Here is a 23,545-nt window from a genome sequence, read left to right as displayed (position 1 = left end):
GGCCATCCCGCCCCTCCGCGCTGTCCGGAGGCGGCTCGCAGAGACAGGGAGCGGCTTTGGGCGGGGCCTCGGTCTGGCCCCGCCCCCGCTCGACGTCACGGCGCCGCGGCCCCGCCCCCACGCGCGGGCGCCTCCCCCTCCCCCGGCCGGGGCTGCTGGCCAGCCCGGAGTCGCTGGGCGCGCGGGGTCGCCTCGCAGCGCCTCTGCACGGTAGGTGGCCGTGGGGTGGCGCGTCGGGCCCGGGCCGCGGCCGCCGTCAGGGGGGCGTCTGCGGGTCGGCCTCGGGCTCCGGGGAGCCCTCAGCCCGGGCGGCTTTTTCCCGGGCCCGACGCGGCTGCTGGGGCTCCGGGGCTGGGAGCTGGGCGGGAGGCGGCGCGCGCGGCCGGTTAGAGGATCCGCAGGCGCCGGGCGCCCGAGCGCTGTCCGCAGGGTGCGGCAGAGCCCCGGCCCCCTGACCGCGCTTCTCAACTCGGACCCCGCGCTCGTGGGGCGCTCAGCGTCCGTGCGTGTGTTGGAACGGGGGGGCGGCGGCGTGTCACCGCCGTCGGGGTCCCCGGCCCCTCCGCGGCGTGCGGGGACCCCCGGGCGGGCTCCGGGACGCGCGGGGGGCGCGTGGAAGTTAACTTGCAACGCCGTGCAGTTGCGAGGCGTGTCCAGAGTGGAGGCGTTGGGGGGCGGAAATCGCTGGCTGGGGAGGGGGCCGCTGAGAGCATGGGGTAGGGGGAGCCCTGGTGAACGTGAGGAGGAGGGGGCGAAATTCCGCCAGAAGACCCCACCGCCCGGCAACCTCCCCCTCTCAGTGTGAGCTGGACGGGAGGTGCTTGATAAAGCTGGGACTGGAAGTGGCAGCGAGGGAAGGGGCTTGGTCACCCAGGCCTGGTTGCCGGACTTGGCAGAGTCGTTATTATCATTTGGGGCAGAGGTCAGGTCTGACTTTCCCACTCAAATGCCCAATCCTCTCGGGAGGAAGGGTGGGAACCATCCAATGGAGTGCAGTCGTTACAAGGCACTGTGCTTATCACTTGCCCACTTCCCCTTTTACAGGTGGGGAAACTGAGGCTCAAAAAGGTCATGTGCCCACAGCCCTAGTAGGTCACAGGTGGGATGTGGCAGAGCTGAAACCCACCCTCGGGCCTCCTGACTTCATGTGTCATATATGGTTGTTGGGGAGGGGAGCTGGCAAACTCCTACTCATCCTTCAGAAGCCTCAGGCAGTGCCCGGTCCTGGAAGCCTTCTCTGGCACTCTGCAGGCAGTGTTGGGTGCTTCCTGTTGTGAAACCCACAGAGGTGACTGACCCTTTCCCTCACTTATCAGCCTCCCATCCTGGGCCGTGGACATTTCTCCCTGTACCCCGTCTCCTATCCTTTCAGGCTTCTGGAGTTGGGCAAATCTCGGGGTGACTCACTCTGGTTTAGTAATGATGTACCCTGTGCGAGTCATTCCTCCTCATCCAGCCTCAGTTTCCATGACTGTGAAATTGGGTTTGTTGAGTCATTCATGGACCAATTTACCTGACTGAATCCCAATTGTACTATTATTTACTCACTGTATGTGTTTATATCACCTTATTTTTTAAAACCTCATGTAATCTCTTTATAGCAGCTTTTCTGAGAGAGAATTCTTATATCCTACAATTCACCCTTTTAAAGTATTCAGTTCAGTGGTTTTTTAGGATATTCACAGAGTTGTGCATCCAGCCCCACTACCTAATTCTAGAACATTTTCATCACCCAAAAAGAAACCCTGGACCCATCTGCAGTCACTTCTCAATCCCTCCTTCCCCAGCCCCTGGCAGCCGCGGATCTACTCTCCGTCTGTATGGATTAACCTACGCTGAACATTTTCTGTAAATGAGTCACACACAATGTGGCCTTTTGTGACTAGTGCCTTTCACTTAGAATGATTCTGAGGACCATCCTTGTGCTAGTATGTAGCTGTTCTTCGTAACTTTTTTTAAGTATTTCATTACTTTTTTTTTAACATTTTTTTTTTTTTTAGATTTATTTGTTTATTTATTTATTTGAGAGAGAGCCTGAGTCGGGGGCTTGATCTCGGGACCCTGAGATCACGACCTGAGCTGAAACCAAGAGTCAGACGCGTAACTGAGTCTGAAATATCCAGGCCCCCCTGGTATTTCATTACTTTTTTAAAAAATTTTTTATTTTAATTCCAGTATAGTTAACACACAGTATTATATCAGTTTCATTACTTGTACTTCATTACCTTGTAATGACTGACTAATATTCCATCGCATGGCTATACTCTACTTAACCACTTTTCAGCTGGTGGACATTTGTGTTCTACTTTTTGGCCATTGTGCATACTGCTGCTGTGAACATTCGTGTACAAGTCTGCATGTGCCCATATGTTTTCAGTTCTCCCCGGTATATCCCTGGGAGTGGAATTGCTGGATCGGATGGTAATTCTATGTTTAACCTTTTGAAGAAGTGCCAGGTTCCCAGAGCAGCTGCCCCGTTTTACAGTCTCACCAGCAGCAGATGAGGGTACCGATCATCTTAACTAAATACAGTGTCCGACGCAGTCATAATCTTTGAAATCACTGGCTTTGATGTGCTTGTTATAAATTACTTTCCGATATGCATTGAGTTAAATGCCTCATTAGCAGATTGAGGAGTGTCCTGCGGGCCACCAGGAGCATCGCTGGGTCCGCCAGGAAACCAGAAAGCAAGCCCGTGGAGTGCTTCGCCGAGGCGTGTGTGTGCTTGTGTCGCTTCTGTAACCGGGACGTAGTTGCTGCGGGCGCTCTACCGGGCCCTGTACTGGACGGGGGGCACCGAGGCGCTCACGGGCTCACAGTGCCCACCCCAGGACCTGGTGGTGCCTATTAGGAACCTGTGCATAGGAGAAGAGAAGAGTGGGAGCTGCCCAGACCTTCCTACCCCAGGCCGGGGACAGAGGCCAGTCTGGGGCTCTCAGCGGTCCTGCCTGGGGCCCCACCCTGGCCGCCCATGCTCATTCTGCAGGTGACCTCCCCTGGTGGCCATGTGGGGTGGGCCATCTGAGCGGCCGCAGGGAGCCACTGCTTGTTTGAACAGATGCCACCACCCCCCTCACCCCTGCCCCCAGACCTGAGACCCACAGTCCTCAGTTACAGAGGCCCTGTTGGTGCCCCTCCGGAGGACACGCAGATAACCCCTCCCTCCTCTTGGCATCGCCCCCGTGCCTGGGACCCCCACCTCTTCCCTCACGCTCTTTGCCTTCTATGAGGGTGAAGTTGCCTGGGGAGAGCCCAAGTCAGAACATGGCATTTTCGCCGAAGAACCAAGTTTCTTGGAGGTCAGCAGTTCCTCCTCATGTTCTTACGCCTGTCGTCTGCTCCTTCTGGAACCGAACCCAGCATCCCTCTCTGCGTTCTGGGTTCCCATCGAGCAGCCTCGTCCTACCTGAGCAACTGCTTTTTGGGAGGGCCGTTGAGACGGGCCTCTGGCACCTGTCGCCAGCCCCTCCTGCCTTTGTTCATTTGTGCACACTTTCCCTTCCTTGTCCTTTTAAAACCGAGCATTCCTGGATAGCCTGGGGAAATGGAAACAGGGTTCAGGAGACTAGGCCGGGGTCTCTGGGCCTCAGTGTATCCTGCTGGGGAATGGGTGTGGACTGAGACAGAACTTGGATGTGGCGCCCCCTTGGGATTGGTAAGGCTGTCAAAACGTGTTATCAATGTGACTTTGTGAATCGATTTGTAGTAGGAGAGATGGGACAGCAGTGGCTGGTGGTAGTGATTTGAAGGCCTGGGTATGGCCCACATGGCCCTGATCTGCCCTGTGGCACTGCAGAAACATGTCTGGGTGACAGCAGCCTCTGGCCTCCTGCCCGTGCCACCTGTTCCTGCCACCTGCAAGGCCCCTTCTCTCCGCTCTGCAGCCACGCGTTGACCCTGTCTGGGGCCACTCTGGAGAAGGCTCTGAGATGCCTGTGCCCTCCCATGGCCCTTCTCTGGTCTCTTCCACTCTGGGTTGTGGCATGAGGAGGATTCATGGGAATGATTCTTTGAGAACGGCCCATGAGGTGGGCCGAGCCCCAGCAGCAGCCCTGCCCACATGCCCTGGGGAGCCGCCAGGGCTGCCGCCCAGGGAGGAGCTTCGTGTTATCCTGCATGCTCAGATGGTAGGAGGCAAGCTCAGGGCAGCCAGCCTGTCTGCCAAGTGCATTCTTGCATCAACCAGACTTTTGACCGGGCTGCTGTGGCCAGAAAGCAGGCTGGTGGCCAGAAAGTGGGCCTGGTGGCAGCGTGCATGCTCGAGGGCTCGCGCCTGCATCGGATTCCGGTTGTTTCGCTCAGCGGTTGTGCGTTTGTGTTCGTTGGCTGCCTTCCCGCCACATGGGTTTTCTTGTCTGCAGAATAGTGGTGCAGATAGGACCTGCCTCCTGGATTGGACCAGAGGGCACGGGGTCCAGTGCTTACCTTGTTGCAAGGCAAAAATGGGACAGCTCAGGGTCAGACAGGCTGTTGGAATCTTGAGCGTGTCCCTTTGGGAGCCTCAGCTTCCCCATCTGTCCAAAGGCCGTAATTATAGCCGATACCAGCAGAGCTCACCGGGCGCGAGGCAGTGTTCTAGGCGCTCTATGACATGAACTCATTTGATCCTCCCAGTGGCCATAGGAATTGGACAAGCCGAGGCACGGAGAGGTGAAGTCATTTGCACAAGGGCATCCTGCTAGGAAGTGGGAGAGACAGGATTTGAATCCAGAGTCTACACTCTTAATTACCGTCTTACCCATTCTCGATACCCTTTTTTTTTTTTTAAAGATTTTATTTATTTATTCGACAGAGATAGAGACAGCCAGCGAGAGAGGGAACACAAGCAGGGGGAGTGGGAGAGGAAGAAGCAGGCTCATAGAGGAAGAGCCTGATGTGGGGCTCGATCCCACAACGCCAGGATCACGCCCTGAGCCGAAGGCAGACGCTTAACCGCTGTGCCACCCAGGTGCCCCCTCTCGATACCCTATCTTAATGCCCAGCACATAGAAAATACTCAGATACTCAGAAGTTGTTGGTTATTATTACTCTATTACATTGTTACATACTGTTATAAATTATTATGTATTATTAATGCACGTTTATCCCTTTCCCTGCCCGTTTGTCCACAGTCCATTCTGGATGACAGAACAAACAGGACTCTTGGCTTGTGAAGTCCGGATTCCTACCCCCCAACCCTGATCGCTCCACTCCCTCCCATTCCCCCACACTCTCCTGAGCAGTTGGGGCCGGGTAGGGGCTTGGAGGCAGCTGAGTCCCAGCTGGGCTTCCGAATCGCTGTGTGACATTGGGCAAGGTGCTTTCCCTCTCTGAGACTCAGTTTTCCCGCCTGAGAAATGGGCAGGTTGGACTGCAGCAAGCTGTCCCTGATGACTTTGACCCACAGGACAGTTTCTGTTTAGCTCCCATGGTGTTTTATTTTAAATTGAGCCAACATTCGATTATTTTTAGAGACTCATCCAGTTTCCCACTTCTTTTGGGAACTCAGGAGCTTGGGCCAAACTGGAGTGACCTGAAGCTCCCCCTTAAATGTGCTGGGCTCTCCTGGTCATTGTGGTGCCCAGCACACCATTCCCCACCATCACATGCATGAACTCTCTGGCCCCCAGGGCCCTCTGGCCCAGTACAGGTCTTCACGGCTCTGAGGACGCCACGGGCCTGCCTGGGTGGGTGTCACTTGAACACATAGTTCATTGCTTTTTTTTTTTTTTTTTTTAGATTTTATTTATTTATTTGACACAGAGACAGCCAGCGAGAGAGGGAACACAAGCAGGGGGAGTGGGAGAGGAAGAAGCAGGCTCCCAGCAGAGGAGCCCGATGTGGGGCTCGATCCCAGAACGCCGGGATCACGCCCTGAGCCGAAGGCAGACGCTCAACGACTGAGCCACCCAGGCGCCCCTACACATAGTTCATTGCTTTAAACACAAAAATTTTTAACCCCTGGTTTCCACGTTCTTCAAGAGTCCTTCCAGCTCTGCTTTTCTAGGACATCGGAGGTTGTCTGAGGCTTCCTGGTAACCTGTTTTGCCACTAGAAGCCTCAAGGCTTTTAGCACATCAGGAGCTTGTCCCCATTGCACACTCCCTGGGTGGGAAGCCCCTGTCTCTGGGCCCCAGGGTCCCACCTTACCTGGTTGAGGGCCCCACTTAACCCACGGTGAGATATTCAGGGCCAGCGGAGGTCCCTGTTCTGTGAGTCCTGGTGAGTATGTGTCTGTGTCCCGGCATATCTACACCACCTGCAAGGCTCCGGGGACACCATCCCATACCCTTTCTCTCTCCTCACAAGGGATCCAGGGGGGCATTTGTTACTGACCACTCCATTTCCTGGAAACTGAGGCTCAGAGACAGTCGAGTCACTTTCCCCGAGGTCCCACAGGCCTGGTGGGACAGCAGTGGAAATTTGAACCCAGATGTGCCCAACTCCAGAGGCCGCCCACGGGAGTCATCCATCCGTCCCCTCACTGCATAGATACCAACTGAGGGACGCCCTCCACGGGCATCTGTAGTCACAGGGCTGTGGCCCCAGCACCTGGCACTGGGCCTGGGTCACCCTGGAGGACTCAGGAACTACTTGTGGCCCACAGACCTGTGGAAGGTTCTCAGCTAGATGCTGGGGTGCAGGATTTAAGAAGCTACCAGGTCCCATTTTTCCTGGAGTTTACCCTCTAGTGGAGGCATCAGACAAGAAAAAAGTCAACCAATAAAAAAAGAAAAGAAAAGAAAAAGTCAACCACATCTCTGACCTAGGTGCCTACCTAGAAAGTTGGCAAACTACAGGCCCCTGGGCCAAGTGTGGCCCACTGCTTGTTTTTGTAAATAAAGTTTTATTGGAATACAACCACACTCATTTATTTCCATTCTGTCGGTGGCTGCTTCTATGCCACAAGGGCAGAGTTTAGGTTCTGCCCAGATCATGAGGTCCAACAGAATTGAAAATGTTTATTGCCGGGCCCTTTACAGAAAGTCTGGCAACCCCTGGATCTAATTATCTCTTGGGTCCCTTTAAGTTTCAATATTTTGTAAGGTGATAGTAAAATAATGATTGCCATTAATATTTGAGTGCCTGCTGGATGCTTAGCTCTTGGGGCTTCTGCCTGAAACTTTCCCACATAGCTCAGAGAAGGTTTTGTTTTGATTTCGACTGTCAGAGGGCATCAGGGGGCCTTCACTTCTTTATTTAGTCTGTTCTTGCATTTAGTCAACAAACGGGGTCATGCCGGGTCCTGCGAGGATGTGGGGAATGTCCAGTGGAGGAGACAGCAGGCTGGGGAGGTCATACAGGATGCTGAGTGCTTTGGGGGATACTGGTACTGGGATGCGACGCAGTCAGGAAAGGCTTCCTGGAGGTGGGGGGGGGGGGGCTACAAATTGCGCCAGTAGGAGTTAGCTAGGTAGAGAGGGCAGGAAAGGTGTTCCAGGGGGAGAACCGCAGGGGCAAAGGTTCAGAGGAGTGTGACCCTGTGGCCCCGTAGGTCGCCTAGAATTCATGGCTCAGACTTCCGGATGTTCATAAAGCGTGGGTGGGGGTGGAGTGGGGTGTTAAAATTGGAGGTCGGCAGGAGTCACAACACAGGGTCCAGTGCCTCCCTGGAGGACCCGGGTTTCCCCCTGGAGAATGAGAGTTTTCCTCTCCAGGTCTTCCTCTGCCCTTTGTTGACTCCCAGGAGAGTCATCGATGGGTGCTATCTTTGCACTTCTCTCCGGGCTCCTGTTGTTTAACACAGAGCACCGCCTGCTTGCTGGGCTCCCCCCTCCCCCCCTCCGCCTGGGCGCCCGGGGTGGCCGCCCCCAGCTAGGAGCCTTAAAGATCGCTTCCTTTGCATTTGTTTTTGCAATTTCTTTTTAATTAGAGCATGTTTTTCATTTAAGCCCGTGGCTTCTAGTTTCCTTTGAAAATGTTCTAGCAATATTGAATTCATTGAACAAAAATATGAAACAGGTGAGAGTAATTGGGAAGGTGGCCTTCAGCAGGTGGGAATTTGGGCAGCCCCACGACGGCGCGGGGAGGGGGGGGCAGGGGGCGCGGCTCACAAGGGGCCAGGCTGGCAAGTGACCTTGCTCTCGGGTTCCCCTCCTCCCCGAAGCCCCAGGAGCCTTGACTGAGGTTTGGGGAAGGACACGGAGCTGAGGTTCCGGTTGGCTGTTCCAGCTCCCCCATCTCGCTCCTGCTCCCTGCGTCTGGCTGGGTCTCTATTTTTGTCTCTCCCTGTCTCCTTTCCTGTCCCTATCTCCCTCTGTTCAGGTCTCCCGAACCGGGTCTCTCTCAGTCTCTGGCTGGCTGGCTCTCTCCATCTGTCTGTCTGTCTTCTCCCTCCCCCACCGTCACTACTTCCCCTCCACCCCCCCTACCCCAGCTCTTCCTTTATCTCATTAGAAACTCTCTGTCCCACTTCCTTTGGCTGTGAGTGACATCCTGCGCCCAGAACCTTCGGGACCGAACCCTCACAGAGCTCGGGGACTCCCCGACCACCCTCCCGGGGGCATGGGAGTAGGTGGTGTGCGGATTCCCGCATTCCGGCCGGAGGTGGAGGCCCAGGGAGGTCTGGAGGCCAGGAGAGGCAGCACAGCACTGCAGGGGTTCTGAGGCCGTCCCCCTTCAGCAGCCCCACCCCTGGGGCCCCTAGTGCAGGGGCAGGCAGTGGCAGGGCTGGGGGCCCAGAGGGCAGGCCCCGGGGCTGTGGGGGAGGCAGTGGAACAGGAAGCTTGGGTTGGCAGCAAGGGGGCGGAGTGCAGCTTTGGGTTTAACGTGGTTTGGGGGCTCAGCAGGGGGCTGTCACCTGGGGGCGGAGATGTTGGTTACCCTGCCTCTGGGGACTCCCCCTGAGTCCGCACACGGCAGGTGCGTGGCGCATCGGATCATTGCCCTCACCCTTCCTTCTGTCTCAGTGGCGCTGGGCTCCCTGGGCAGGCCCCACGCTGTGTTCACGGCTCCCTGGTGCACACAGGTCCACAGTGCACATTTGTTGGATAATCTGGGGGAGGATAGCAATATTAGAAATTGAGTCCAGCCTCTTCCTTTCACAGGAGACTCAGAGACTGAGGCTCAGAGAGTGGAGGTGATTTGCTCAGGTCACGAAGGCAGATTTGGAGTACCGAACAGATCTGGGCTCCCCAAGGTGGGTGCAGTGCAGGGAGAGTGTTTAGCTGGTAGGTCCTCTGGTGGCCCTCTGTGGGTGTCCCGTGAACACCCCCCTCCTGGGAGGTGGGGCACTGAGGTTTGAGGCTGGCTCCGCCTCACCCACCTGCTGGGGGAGTCTGGGCAAGTTCCACCCCTGAGATCCTTGGGGGTCTCTACTTACCCCCCCGGGAATGAAGCACAAGGATCCTGAGAATAGCAGAAGGGGTTGGGTCGGTGGGGTCCGAGGTCACTGACCTCTCTGTGCTTGCTCTCAGGCAGGGGCAGTGGCTGCCTTGGCCTTGGGAACCTCAGTCCTCTGGTTAGATGGTGCCTGCTCTGTCTTGGATCACGAGGATACCATGATATCACAGGGTCTTCTGCGACTTAGCTGGGAAAACCCAAAAGGAGAAGACATGGCTCCCACCCTCTAAAGCCTTCACTAGCTCCCTATTGCCTACAACGGCCGCCACCCTCCTCTCCTGCCTCCCCCCCTCCCTTGAGCAGGTGTAGGGCAGTGCAGCACCTTTAGGCAAGCAGCAGTACCCCCTGGGAGGCTTGTTCAACACAGCTTGCTGCACCCCATGCCCAGAGTCCCCCCTTTCAGCCAGTCTGGAAGGGGCCCGAGAATTTGCATTTCTGATGGATTCCCAGGTGCTGCCAGTGCTGGTCTGGGAACCCACTTTGGGAACCCCTGTGGCAGAGGTTAAGCATACTCTCAAAACCAGACGGTGTAGGGGCAAAACCCTGCCCCACTATGCACCTTCTGTGAGCTTTCAGGCAAGGACTTTAACTGCTCGGTGCCTCAGTTTCCTCGTCTATAAAATGGGATACTAACTGCGCCGTTCTGATGGGTCAGTTGCGAGGATCAACTGGACTAGTACATGGAAAGCGCCTAGAACAGTGTCCGGGCACGAAGTAAGCAGTACGCGTACGTTTGCTATTATTACTGTTCTTGCTCTTGTTATTTTTATTACCATTAACATTCAGCCCCCATCATGCCCTTGACCCTGTGGTGCTTACAGTGAATCCTTTGCCAGTCCTGATGCCCCGTGCTCTCGGACACCTCTGGGCCTCCGTGCTCAAGAGCGTCCCTCCCCCGGGACCCCCTCCCCGTCCTCCGCACCCGTTGCCGTGCTGCACAGCCTTCTCAGATTCCTGCCTGAGCCGCCCCACTCCCTGCCCCACGCCAGCCGCCAGCCGCTGCCCCTTCCTCTGACCTCCTTGGTCACCCAACTTATTCCTCCGATCTGGCTCTCTCCTTTCATTCTGCCCGTTATCCTGGTACTTGAGCGTCTGTTCCCCGTGCTGATCCACAGAATTCTCCAGATCTGACTCCTTGGGGCTTCCGGTGGGTGGCAGGTTCCCAGTGGGGCTGGGGTGGTGGCAGGGAGTGGTGGGCACAGCCAGACACGTGGTCAGGAGCCCACGTTCTGGAGGGCGAGCAGGCCCAGGCGCGTGCTCCTTCATTGAAAGGTGATTACTGACCTTACTGTCCCTTTTCCCAACTCTGCTCTTTGGGGACTGGGGACAAAGAGCCCAGGTGAAGTGGGTCATGAGGACTCCAGGGCGCTGAATCTGCGTCCAGCCATTCAGTTCCCGGATCCCTGAATACCTGAGATGTGCTGGTTCCAGAGCAGGCAGGTGCACACTTACCTTTTGTGTGTGGTGTCACTGAACCTTCACAGGGACGCGAGGCAGGCATCAAGAGGAGCCCTGATACGGTGGGAAGATGGGGCCTTCTGAGTCAGGCATGTGGGAGTCAGAATGCCCTCTGGCTGGTGCCCGGGTGGTGAGACCTTGGGCCAGTTACTTCCCCTCTCCGGGCCTCAGCTTGCTCCCCTGTAAAACGGAGCTCACAGTAGTGCCCGTCTCTTGGGTTGCCAGGAAGATGATAGATAAGGTTTTCTGGTGCCCGCTGCACGGAGGTGCTCAGTAATTCACGACAATAAGGATTATGTTGTTCACCCATTTCTCAGATGAGGAAACAGGCTCAGAGAAGTTCAGGGACTGTCCCTGGTGATGTCCAGGCAAGTCTGCAGATAGAAACACTTTCCAGCAAGGTCCCTGGTGTCCTCGGGGCCCAAACCATTTTCCTGTAGGAAAAGGCTGTTCACTCACTCACTCATTCCAAATCTGGAGTGCCCCCCCACCGCCCAGGAGACAGTGATCCGTGAGGGGCTGCCCCTTCCTCATGGCTTTGGATTCGTTAAGTGTTCTTGTTCTTTTTTTTTTTTTTTTTTTTTTTTTAGATTTTATTTATTTATTTGACAGAGATAGAGACAGCCAGTGAGAGAGGGAACACAAGCAGGGGGAGTGGGAGAGGAAGAAGCAGGCTCATAGCGGAGGAGCCTGATGTGGGGCTCGATCCCGTAACGCCGGGATCACGCCCTGAGCCGAAGGCAGACGCTTAACCGCTGTGCCACCCAGGCGCCCCAGTGTTCTTGTTCTGAACAGCTCTTGAGGACTTTGAAACCCTGGCTCTTCTGCCTGCCTCGTGAACAGGTGAGGGAGGAAACTCTCCTGGTCCCAGGCTGTGTTTGTCTGAGATGGAGACAGGGGCAGGTTAATGCCTCGGCAAACTAGACGCCCAGGTAGGTACGGCCCCAGAACCGAGCCTGCAAATTGTGCTCCTAACCACCCCCCCCCCCGGCAATCGCACCTCTGTCCACACCCCCATGCCCACCCACAGTATCACCGGGGATGAAAGCCGAACGCTGCTTGGATGAACCATAAAAAAAAGGTGTAGGCCTTCTTATCTGGGGACATTACCTCCAGCAAATTGTTATTACTTGCTCGCTCTGTTCTTGGTCAGGCCTTTCCACCCTTTGGCCATGAGCCATTACAAAACCTCCGCAACAAAGAAGTGGAAGGTAACGCAATCAAAAAAGCCATAAACTGCAACTGGGAGCAGGGGAAGTTCGCCAAAGACCTTCTGAACTAAATATATGGGAACAACCTGACTCTTTTGTAAGCAAAAAAATACATGGGAACAGCCTGACCTTTTTTTGAGTTGGCTTCCCATGTAGAAAACTCATTTCCTTGCCTTTGGGACAGAAGCGAGTGGTTAGCTGGCTCCAGCCATCGACCATGAGTCCTCGTGTAAGACTTTGGAGATCAGTTTTGCTTAATGTTATTGAAACATTAAAAAAAGAAAAATCATTCTGGGACCTGGGAGAAGACCACGGAGTGGTAAACATGCAAAGGTCAAAGGAGCCTATCGTGTATCTGTACTTATTGGTTCAGGTAAATGGAAAGTCCGGAGGCACATGGCCTTCAGGTATAGCTGGATCCAGGTGCTCTGGGATAACAGGATATGTCTCTTAGGTGGGCTTTTTTCGGTGGTGGCTTTGTTCTCAGGCACGCTCTCCCCAGTAACACTTCTGGGCATACAACCTCCTAACATTAGCAGTCTTGGCTGCAAGAGAGCCGTTTCTCTAGTAAGTCTGGCAAATCCTGGGATTGAATCCTCGTCACCCACCTGGGGTCTCATGCCCACCCGTGAACGTCTGTACTCTCTTATTGGCCAGCCCTCCGTTGCTGGTCTTGGGCATGGGATCAGCCCCATCCTGGTCACAAGGACTGATCCCAGAAGAGCGGAGAATGTATGCTTGGTGGGCAGTTTGACAGATATCCACGTCGGTGGCGGAGCAGAAATAAAAGGGAGAGGCAGGATTTCTACCCTGGAGGGAAAAGTGGAGGCAGGCATTGCCTTTCACTGAGCATTTACTCTGCTACAACATGGTATTAAGGGCTTTATGTGTACTTACTCGCTGTTTGCCTTTTACAGAAAAGAAAATGAGTCAGAGAGACTAAGTGACTTACCTAAGGTCACAAAGCTAATAGGGGAAAATTCAAACTCAGGTCCATCTTCCTGTAAAACCCATTCTTTCACCACTCCCTGATACCTGAGGACACTTACCGATCAACAAAGTGCGCTCGAAAAATAAAATATGAATGCCTGGAGGTGTGCCAGGCTCTGTGTTAAGGGTGGGCATACAAAAGAGAAAAATTTTGAAAAGGCTGCAGGTGCCCTCAGCCCATGAGCTGTCCACAGTCAAGTGTGGGAGATGAAGGGGCAAATGGCAATTACTACAGAGAATGGTGGAGGATAGGCAGAGGGGACTGTGAGACATAGGGGGTGTTTAATCTAATCTGGGTGTTCATGGAGGGTTTCCTGGGAAAGGTGATGATTGAGCTGAGGTAATAACAAACAAGCCAAGATAAAGTTGGGGAAAGGGTATACAGGTACCTGTTAGCTAGGACTCTTGATTGACAAAGACAGAAACCCAGCTCCCATGGAATTAATCAAGAAAGGACATTTATTGGCTCATGGAACTAAAAAGTTGAGGGGTAGGGATGGCTTCAGGCATGGCTGGATCCAGGAGCCCAACTAATATCAGGCAGTCACGTCTCCATCTGTTGGCTCCCTCTTTTTGGGTTGGCTTCTCAGGCAGGCTCCACAAAGTGGTGACCAGAGATGTCCCTGTACCTCCAGCCCCACACCCTTACTTGTTTAGCCTCCCCAGAAGTTCCTGCTGAAGTCTCTAGCTGACGGTCATTGAGAATGAGTTACGTATCCAACCCTGAACTAACACTGTGGCCTGGGAACAGAACACTGTCATTGTCTGGGCCTAGGGCAGTGCCCATACCCGGAGTCTGAGGTAGACTGAGAAAGTGGTTAGAAAAATCAGGGGTGTGTGGCATACCCCTATCGGGTTGATAGATGTTGCGTTTGACATGCGTACTGTTGGAGAGTTGCCTGAGTGGAGGCAGAGGGAACAGGTGGGAGGGGGAGGTATTCACATTGTTCCTGTGAGGTGCTTTCTCTTTGCAGCTTTGATTTGCATTTCCCTGATGGTCAGGGATATGGAGCAATCTTTCCATGTGCCTGTCGGCCATTTGTAAGATCTTCTTTGGAGAAATGTCTGTTAAAGTCCCTTGCCCATTTTTGAATCAGGTGGTTTGGTGTTTTGTTGTTAAGTTTCAGAAGTTCCTTATGTATTCTGGTTATTAATCCCTCGTGAGATATGGGATTTGCAAATATTTTCTCCTATTCTGTGGGTTGTCTTCTTACTGTGGGATAGTGTCTTTTGATGCACAGAATGTTTTAATTTTCATGAAGTTAATTGGTCTGTTTTCTTTTTTTCTTGTTACCTGTGCCTTTGGTGCCGCGGCCATGAAATGGTTGCATGGCTGCATCTTGAAGGTCAAGTTGGCAGGCTTTGCTGCTGGGTTGGACTGGGGTGGGAGAGAGACAGGAGAGTCTAGCTTTTGGCTGCCTTCAAGCCTTTGGGCCTGAGCATAGTACGCTGCCACCAAGTAAGGGCGGACTGTATTCAGGGAGAAAACCAGGAGATCAGCTTTGGGCGCGTTATGTTTGAGGTGCTACCTCCGCGCCCAAGTGGAAGTGATGAGGAGACGGTGTTGCTGAAGTCTGATGTTGAGGAGGGAGTTTGGGGCTGGAGGTGTTAATGCAGTAGCAATCTCCTGCTACCTCGGCCAGCATGTTCAGGTTTGGTCCAGTGTCAGGAAGGGAAGAGCCTGAAAACATTCTCCAAGGGGGGCCAGAGAGAGAGAGGAAGAGAAGCAGACATGACCTCCTTGGCCTCTCATCAGAATCGCCCCAGCCTGGCTGCTCCTTTATTGAGTACGGGTTTGGGGCGGGGGTGTGTGCCAGGAACGGGGCTGTGGGTGGCACGACCGGAGGCCTTGGCTCTGTTGACCTTTCTGTTGCCAGCACCTGGCACCAAGCCTGGCCCCGGGAGAGCGCCTGCCAACGGGTGTTGATGAAGGGAATGAATGGAGTCGTGTGTGGGGAGGTGCGGGCGTGGGAGGGTGCCCGGCCAGCACCACCGTTCCTCAGCATCGGGCAGAGTGCGGCTCTTAAGACTATTTTGTTGAAGTCTGTCATACGTGCAGAAAGGTGCCTGCATCATAAGCGGACAGCTCGATGAATTTTCAAAAGGTGTGACGGCACCAGATCAAGAAAAAAAGCACACGCCTTGCACCCCCTCCAACAAGATGCCTGGCCCCCCCCTCCAGTCAGGCCTCCCCAAAAGGTAGCCACTCTCTTTAAATCTCTTATTAGAAGTTAATTTTGCCTGTCTTTGTACTTCATAGACGTATAAAGTACTTTATATACATAAAAACGCAGATGCTCTCTTTTGTATTGGCTTTTTTTTTTTGCTCAGCATAAATCTGTGAGATTCATCCAGATTGTTGTGTAAATTTCTTTTTTTTTTTTTTAAAGATTTTATTTATTTATTTGACAGAGATAGAGACAGCCAGCGAGAGAGGGAACACAAGCAGGGGGAGTGGGAGAGGAAGAAGCAGGCTCCCAGCAGAGGAGCCTGATGTGGGGCTCGATCCCAGGACTCTGGGATCACGCCCTGAGCCGAAGGCAGATGCTTAACGACTGAGCCACCCAGGCGCCCCTGTTGCATAAATTTCTGACTTGTTCTTTTGCCTGGCTGTTCTGTATGTATGTATATATATATATATATATATATATATATTTATTTATTTATTTATTTATTTGTATTTACGTATTTATTCTCGTTCACAGGCATTTGGGTAGTTTCTAGTTGGGGGCTTTTGCAAATAGTCCTGCTGGGAACATTTTGGCAATATGGGCTTTGGTGAACAGTGAGATGCATTTCTTCTTTTTTTTTTTTTTTTTTTAAGATTTGTTTATTTATTAGAGAGAGCGTGCACGCGAGAGAGCGCATGTGCACAGTGAGAGGGGCAGCAGGAGAGGGAGAGAGGATCGCAAGCAGGGATGAGCGCTGAGCCCAAGGCAGGTCTTGGTCTCACAGCCCTGAGATGATGATCTGAGCTGAAATCAAGAGTCGGATGCTTAACTGACTGATCCACCCAGGTGTCGCCGTTAGATGGGTATCTGATGGATGTGTACTTAGCCACAGCGTTGCTCAGTCATAGAAAAGGTGCACGTTCGGCTTTTGGCTCTGTTATGCCTTCTTCCCAAAGGGAATAGCCAGGTTCCCCTGTCACCTGAACATGAAAGTTCTGGTTGCGACACATCCGTGCTAACACCTGGTGTTATCTTTTTTTTTTTTTTTTAAAAGCTATTCACACGTACCGCGGTCTTATATTAGACTTTTAATTTGCATTTATTTCCCTGGTGAATGACAGTGAGTGCTCTTTCCTATGCTTATTGACCATTGAGGTGGTCTCTTGTATGAAGCGTGTCTCTTCACTTGCCCATTTTTCTCTTCAGTTGCCTATTCTTATTGATTTCAAAGAGCTCTTTATATATTCTGGTTACAAATACCTTGTGTTATTTATGTATTGCAAATGTCTTCTTCCATTTGTAAATTCTTTCCATCAGTAAGAGGAAGAACTGGGCATTTTGAGCCTCGAAGTCATTGATTTGAGGACAGGGCAAGCCCTTCACCCGTATAAGCCTCAGTTTCCCTGTCTAAACCCTGCCGAGTATTTATATTTAGCCCAGTGCTTGCTGTGTAGACGGGGCTGTGACTATTATTAGCACCTTTGCTGGGATCAAAGAACCTTGAACTAAAACAGGCAAAACTCACCCTGTGGGGGCTTTTTCAACCTAAGTCATTCCTGTTTCTCAGGTCAGTTCTATAAATATCTTTTAAGCACCAACTATATACCATTCTCCAGGTTAGGCATTGAAAGTACAGCACTGAACAAGACCCAGTTCCTACCCTTGGAGGTGGTTGCTCTGGGGGCGAGTGCCGGGGGCTGATAGGGCTAGAGCATCACGGAAGGCTTCCTGGAAGGGGTGAGCGTCATGGGGTTGAGCATCGTTGAGTATGCCTCTTGTGTTCAGACACACGCTTGGGTGCCTTCTGTGCGCCAGGCCGTGGTTCTCAACCAGAGGCAGTTGCGCCCCCAGAGAACACTGGTGATGCCTGGAGATATTTTTGGTTGTTGCAGCTTGGGGGGGGGGGTGCTGCTACTGTCATCTAATGATTAGAGGCCAGGGATGCAGCCCGCATGTCAGTAGCGCTGAGGTTGGGAAGCCTGGAGATGGACAGTTGTAATACCGCGCGATGTCACAGTAAGGGGGGGTGAGCAGAGGGACTGGGACTGTCACCCCAGCCGGAGGATGTCAGAGAAGCTGTCACAGGAGGGGGAACCTGGAGCTGAATTTTGAAGGGTTGAGTGGGAACTGGCAGGAAGCGGGAGGTGCCAGGGAAGGGCCCTGGTGAACCACGGAGATGCAGATGGAGCTGAGCTCCCCGTGCTTGGGGCTTTCACCCCCAAGGACAGGCCTGGAAATGTTGCGGGAGAGGACCGTGGGGACCGATCACAGTCAAGGACTTAATCAGCCTGTGTGTCCGTCCTCCTCCCCTTCTCCCCTCCCCCACGGAGCTGTAAGCCACATGGGCTGCTGAGCCCTTGCAATGTGGCTAGTGCGGCGAGGAACTGGATTTTTTATTTCAATTTAACTTAAATTTAGATCTCAAAACAGACACTCGATTCCTTTCTTGGGAAACTTTTAAGCATGTGTGGAACTATTTTGGGATGTGAATGTACTTTTTCAACTGTAAATTTTATGAACTCTAAATACAGATCAGATATGCCTACTGAAAAGTGGAAGGTACATTCCAGATTTCAGAGACCTAGTACTAAGGGGGGAAACATCTCATTAATCTTAATATTTATATTGATTTTAAAGGATATTTATATTTTATGTTGATTTTATTTAAATTTTCATATTGATTAACAGTAATATTTTGGATAGGTTGGGTGAAACAAAATCTATAGTCAAATTTCATTTCACCATTTTCTTTTTCATGTGGCTTTTTTTTTTTTTTTTAACGTGGTTTCTGGAGAATTGAATTCCATGTGCGGCTCACCCTGGACGTCATCTGGACGTCGCCGTTATGAACCGTGGGGAAGGGCTGGAATGTCAGGCCGAGGCTTAGGGCTCGTGGAAGGGTTTAGGCAGGGCAGTGACATGATCGGGTTTCTCTGGTAGTTACACCCTCTGGCCACCGTGGTGAGAGACGATTCCGGAGGATGGGATGAGTCCAGCCATGGGGAGACTGCATAGCCTAAAAGGCTTGAGCTGTGGCCACAAAGAGAAGCCCTGATGCCCCAATGAGATAGTCCACAGGCAGGTGACCAGGCTGGCCCCAGAGGGAGGAGGAGCCTTTGGGGAGGGGGCGGGCACATCCCATGACTGACCTGTCCTTCAAAGACGACTCACAGCTAAGAGACCACAGGAGTGATGTTGGCCGCTGCAAGTCAGCCTTCTGCTAGTCTCCACTCCAGACACCTGCCAGCCCCAGTCCTCCCCTGCCGCCAGACTGCAGCCTGCACCCCACCCAGGTTTGATACGCCACTTCCTGCTTCCCTGCCCTGCTCTCCACTGCTTAGCAGGCTGTGTGACCTTGAGCAGGTGGCCGTCCCTCTCTGGGGGCAGCCAGCTTTGCATGGCTTCACCCCTGTCGCACCTAGGGCATAGGAGAGATCTGTGATGCCCACGGATGATAGGTCTTCCTGGGTTGGGTCTTTGGAGGGGTGACAGTGTGGAGCCCTAGGGGAGGGTGGGCATGGCACTGTCCCGTTCGCTCGGTGGCTTCCCATCTTCTATCTCTGGATTATGTCCCCGCTGCACCGCTTTGGAAGCTGAGGCTCAGAGAGGTGAAGGGGCTCGCCTAAGCGAGCTCAACAGGGGCAAGATTCAGATGGGGGAATGCAGACCTTGTCAGTGCCAGTATACCACTCCCACGGCCATGTCTCTGGGTGATCAAGGCTAGGGTGCTGGTCTCCGTGTCTTCATCTGTCAGGTGGGGCGGACAGCTGTGCTGACCACAGCCGGTGGCTGCGAGGAGGAAGTAGTTGAGGGAAGCAGCACAGCGCCCGCTCCAGACAGGAGACAGGCCTCCAGATAGCGCTACATTCCACTCCTCCCAGCAGCTCTGCGTGGAGTGATGTGAGCCCACTTTCGGGGGAGGAACCTGGGGCCAAGACGGGCACCTAGTCTGTTGAAGCTGGGGCCCCAACCAGCACCATGGCTGTGGCTCCGGGGCCCTTTCCCTCCCCTGTATGGGCCCTGTCCTCACCCCAGGACCCCAACATTAGCTCTTGTGCTTGATGAGGGTGGGCCTGCCCTGTCCCCCACCCTGGCCCTCTGTCCCGGGTGACTGGACATGAACGGGCACAGGGCAGCCTCCCCCGGGGGGCGCTCACGGATGCCCAGCCCATGGAGCCTGTTCCCTCCTTCGGGAACTTTCCTTGCCCTGGTAGGTGAGCTGTAACCTTTCCGCCTTCCTGCTTTGAACTGCGCGTCGACAGAGTGGACGGACAGGAAGCTGGCAGGGAACAGTCCCGGGGCATGGCCAAATTCTAAAAGCCAGAGCTGGGAGAGGCCTTACAGGTGACCAACCCTGGGCTCTGGTTGTCTGGACACCTCATTCAGCCTCATAGCTGGAAAAGGCGAGGAGCCGCCGGCCTGCCGAAAACAGCAGCGTCTGACATACGCAGTTGGTACAGAAGGGGGGACCTTGCAGACGGCTGGCCGGAGGCTCTTCTGGGGGCACTTTGGCAGGTTCGGCTGAGATCTGAAGATGCCTGGCCCCCAGCCAGCTGACCCCTTTTTACTTAGCTCCCCAGATCTGTGCTGCTCAAGTGTTAAGGTACATGGGAATCCCTGCGGTCTGTTAAAACCCAGATTCGATGTGGAACCTCCAGGAGGATTAGCAGGCTTCCAGGGAGCCCTAGGGGGCCTCTCAACATGGGCACGAGGAAGCCTGATCCTGTGTGATGGGGCGGGTTGCAGCAAAGATGAAAACAGCCTAAATGTCCTGCGGGGAGGCTTTGGCCCCGAATGGTGGGCCATCCCTGTGCAGGGGATGCTCTGGAGCAGTTAAAAGGAGGGAGGACGATGCGATCTGATCTGATCCAATCCATACGATACATACACATATATCTTGTCTTCTGTGGGGGTGAGCGCCCTCTGAGCGCGGGGGCTTTGCTTGTGTCATTGGCTGATGCGACCCATGCTAGACTGTGTCTGGCTGGGCTACAGGGCACACACAGTAGGTGCTCAAGTAGTGTTTCCTGGATGGCAGAACTGAGATGCTGGCGTGAAAATACAACCATGACCTAGCGTGGCGTGGAGCACGCAAGTTTCGGAAGGGCACATGGGGCCCGGGGCTTCTCAGCCTGCGGCCAGATGCTTGTTTGTGGCGGGGGCTGACCTGGACCTCCTGGAAAGAAGGGCAGGCGGCCCCTCCTCAAACCCATCAGCAGTGGTTACCTCTTAGAAAAAAAAGGGGACAAGGACAGCATTGGAGATTTTGCTCCCACAAGACTTAAGCTTTCTCTCTATATTTTTTTTAATATGGAGGTGATACCTGTGACTTGAATACTTAAGTAAATTTTAGGACTAGGAAGGATACAAGGACTTCTTCTAGAGTTGTGAGGGGTTTAATTAAAGGGCGCACCTGCAGCGTCCGCCCGGCACAGTGCCTGGCACGCCCTGGGAGTGCAGCCAGAGGAAACCACGTTGCTTTATTTTGTTGCTTTATTTTGCTGCACGCATTCCTCCTGGGAGCCCTAAGCGTATGGAAACATTTTGGGGGACCCCATTTGCATGTGGGCAAATTATCTCCAAGAGAGGGGGGACTTTCCCAAGGTCACGCAGGAAAGTAGAAGGGAAGCAGTCTTTGTTTCTCCTCTGTTGCACCAGGGCCCCTGCCAGGTGTTTGGACCTCCCGGTCATCCCACCTGTGGACTGAGGCCATCTGAGCTCTGTCAGGTCCCCCAGCTTGGGGATCACTTGATGTTCACGTGCCCATCTGGCACCCAGGAAGCCAGCAAAACTGGAAGTGGCAGGGGTGTGGCTTGTGGGGGAAGCTGTGCTGTTTTTGCCCCGCAGCGCTAGGGGGATGGCCTAGGATGTGGAGCCTGTGAAAGAGGACCTTGGCAGAAAAGGCGCCTGTAGATGGGCACTGGCTGCCAGCCTTGTGCAGCTTCAGAGGCCTATTGCACCTCTCTCACTCAAATACCTGCCATGGCTCCCCAGTACCCACATCTGAATTTCCTTCCTGTGCCTGCTGGGTTTTTATTCCATGCCCTTCAAAGGATTCTCCACGACATAACTAGATTCCAAATACTAGTAATAGTGATAACTGTAGTAATAGGACCCAGAGCACCGACGGTTTTCAAGAACAGTACGAAGTGCTTTCCATGCATTATTTTATTTAATCCATACAGAAACCATCTGGCACTGCTGCAAGTCTGATTCTCATTTTACATAGGAGGAGACGGATGCCCACGGTAGTTGAGTGTCTTGCCCAAGGTCACGTAGCTCCTGGCCCTGCCGGGATCTTACTGACTCCAGAGCCAGACTTTTGATCAGGAGGCCAGCCTACCTAATCTCGTTAGGAGAATGAGCCAGCACGATGCCAGCAGAGAGGAGGCTCCGTGTCTGGAAAGCCGGGCCTAGGCCTGGCCTGCTCCATGACCTTGACCAGACTCTGCTCTCTGGGCTTGCCCTCGGCTTTCTCGAAGGGCTGGCTCTATATTCCAGGGCTGAAGGTCTCCACGTTATGCAGCAAGCCTAGAAATCACCCTGATTTCATTTTTCACTTCTTTTCTTCTGTATCACAGCATGGATACACATCCCCTATGCGAGAGTTAGAAAATTCAGGGGGAGGGGGTGCCTGGGTGGCGCAGTCGTTAAGCGTCTGCCTCTGGCTCAGGGTGTGATCCCAGTGTTATGGGATCGAGCCCCGCATCAGGCTCCTCCGCTATGAGCCTGCTTCTTCCTCTCCCACTCCCCCTGCTTGTGTTCCCTCTCTCGCTGGCTGTCTCTATCTCTGTCAAATAAATAAAAAAATCTTTAAAAAAAAAAAAAAGAAAATTCAGGGGGAAGAAAAGGAGAAATAAATGAAGTTCCCATTAGCATTTTAGGGTGTATCTTTCTGGAGTATTTTTCCAACATAAATATTTACCTGCGTGGGATCAGCCAGTCTCTCTGTCACCTAACTTACCTCAGATGTCTTGCAGGGTAATGGATTTTTTTTTTAAAGATAGTACTTACTTATTTGAGAGAGAGAGAAAGAGGGGGGGAGCAGAGGGAGAGGGAGAAGCTAATGACCCGAAATCAAGAGTCGGACACTCCACGACTGAGCCACTCAGGCGCCCCCAGGGTAATGAATTTTTATGGGGTCGCATCCAGGTCTGTTGTGGTTATACTGTGGAATGTTTAATGAGAATACCTAATTAGAGATGACGATAATTTAATAGCTTACGTTTACTGGAATCCTCCTCCTGCCGGGTCCTGCCCTGAGCACAGCAGTCATCCCAGCAACCCTCTGAGGCAGGCCGCTCAGCCCATTCGACAGATGAGGACACTGAGGCTGTTGCCGTGACCTGGCCCCAGGTCTCATGGCCCATCCTTGGCAGAACCGAACGTGGACCAGGTCCCTCCTGAGCCGTCTACCCGTGCCCTTAACCACTGTTGGGCCACCCCGCCCCTTGCCTCATTTCCGTCTTCTCTTTGAGGTGGACACGTGAGCTGGGTGCTGGCCAAGAAAGGAAGGAAGACCAATTAGGAGACACCATGGTGGCCTGCGGTGGCCCGATCTGCAGCCCTGGGGAGTGTTCCTGCTCGGAACAGCCCGTCCTCCCGGGCTGGAGAGCCACTTGGCCGTGGGAATTTGCCAGAGCTGTGTGGGGTGCAATCCAGACTCGCTCAACCGGACAGATTTCCCAAGACTTAAGAGTGTGGGTGGCCGGAGCCTCTCCCTGGAGTCTGTCCGTGGCTTCCAATCCTTAACGAGTTTCTGGGATGCCCGCTACCAGGCCACCTGCTGTGGTCACCCTGAGCAGTGGAGCCCACACATGAGCCTGGAAAGAGTGATTTCCATCTTAAGGTTCAGAGAGGTTTAGCGCCTCGCCTGAGGTCGCCTTCACGGCTCTTGTCATCGAGAGCTGGAAGCGTGGGGGCATCCTGGGTCACACGTCCTGGGGCCCAGCATGAGTCAGGGCATGGATAAAACACTGGGGAGGTATTCTCTTATTTCCTCTCTGCCGCCCCAGGTGGTGGGCACTGCCTGTTCTCATTCTACAGATAAGGAAGCTGACCTCTTATGTCCTTTTTAAAATGCTAACCCTGAGCTGCTTTTTCAAGTGGAATCTTCCGTGGAGTACCCCTTGAGGTGTTGCATCAAAGAAGGTTCTAGCCATTGAAGTTGGGTATGGGGCAGGGAAGGGAGACTCAGAGTTCAGCCACCCCCTCGAGTCAGTGGCGGGGAAACTGAGTCCTGGAGAGGGAAGAGGCATGTCCTGGTGGCATGGCACTTGGGCAGAGTGTGTAGGATTAGAAACCCCTTCCCCTTGTCCTGGGTCAGGGAATGTCACTCTCTGCTCTGCTTTCCAGGCTGGCGGGGCCCAAAGGCCACAGACTGGGTGTCTGAAC

The 23,545-nt window shown here is 53.6% G+C and overlaps 1 protein-coding gene across 3 annotated transcripts in view; it reads left to right on the top strand.

Annotated features, from left to right (window-relative positions):
• Positions 1–125: 125 nt before the first annotated feature.
• The window catches only part of TPST2 (tyrosylprotein sulfotransferase 2), a 45,962-nt gene continuing 22,542 nt past the window's right edge, over positions 126–23,545 (top strand). For 2 of the 3 annotated variants that reach the window (XM_048221531.2, XM_026484704.4), the window contains exon 1: positions 137–210. The gene's annotated coding sequence lies outside the window, so the exon portion shown is untranslated. Of the gene's footprint in view, positions 211–23,545 lie in introns of all 3 variants that reach the window. The other variant, XM_057306015.1, reaches the window with a different exon arrangement.

This window comes from Ursus arctos, unplaced genomic scaffold (genome assembly GCF_023065955.2).
Source record: "Ursus arctos isolate Adak ecotype North America unplaced genomic scaffold, UrsArc2.0 scaffold_34, whole genome shotgun sequence".
NCBI lineage: Eukaryota > Metazoa > Chordata > Mammalia > Carnivora > Ursidae > Ursus > Ursus arctos.
The sequence above is the reverse complement of the archived record's forward strand: the minus strand, read 5'-3'. Positions and strand labels throughout refer to the sequence as shown.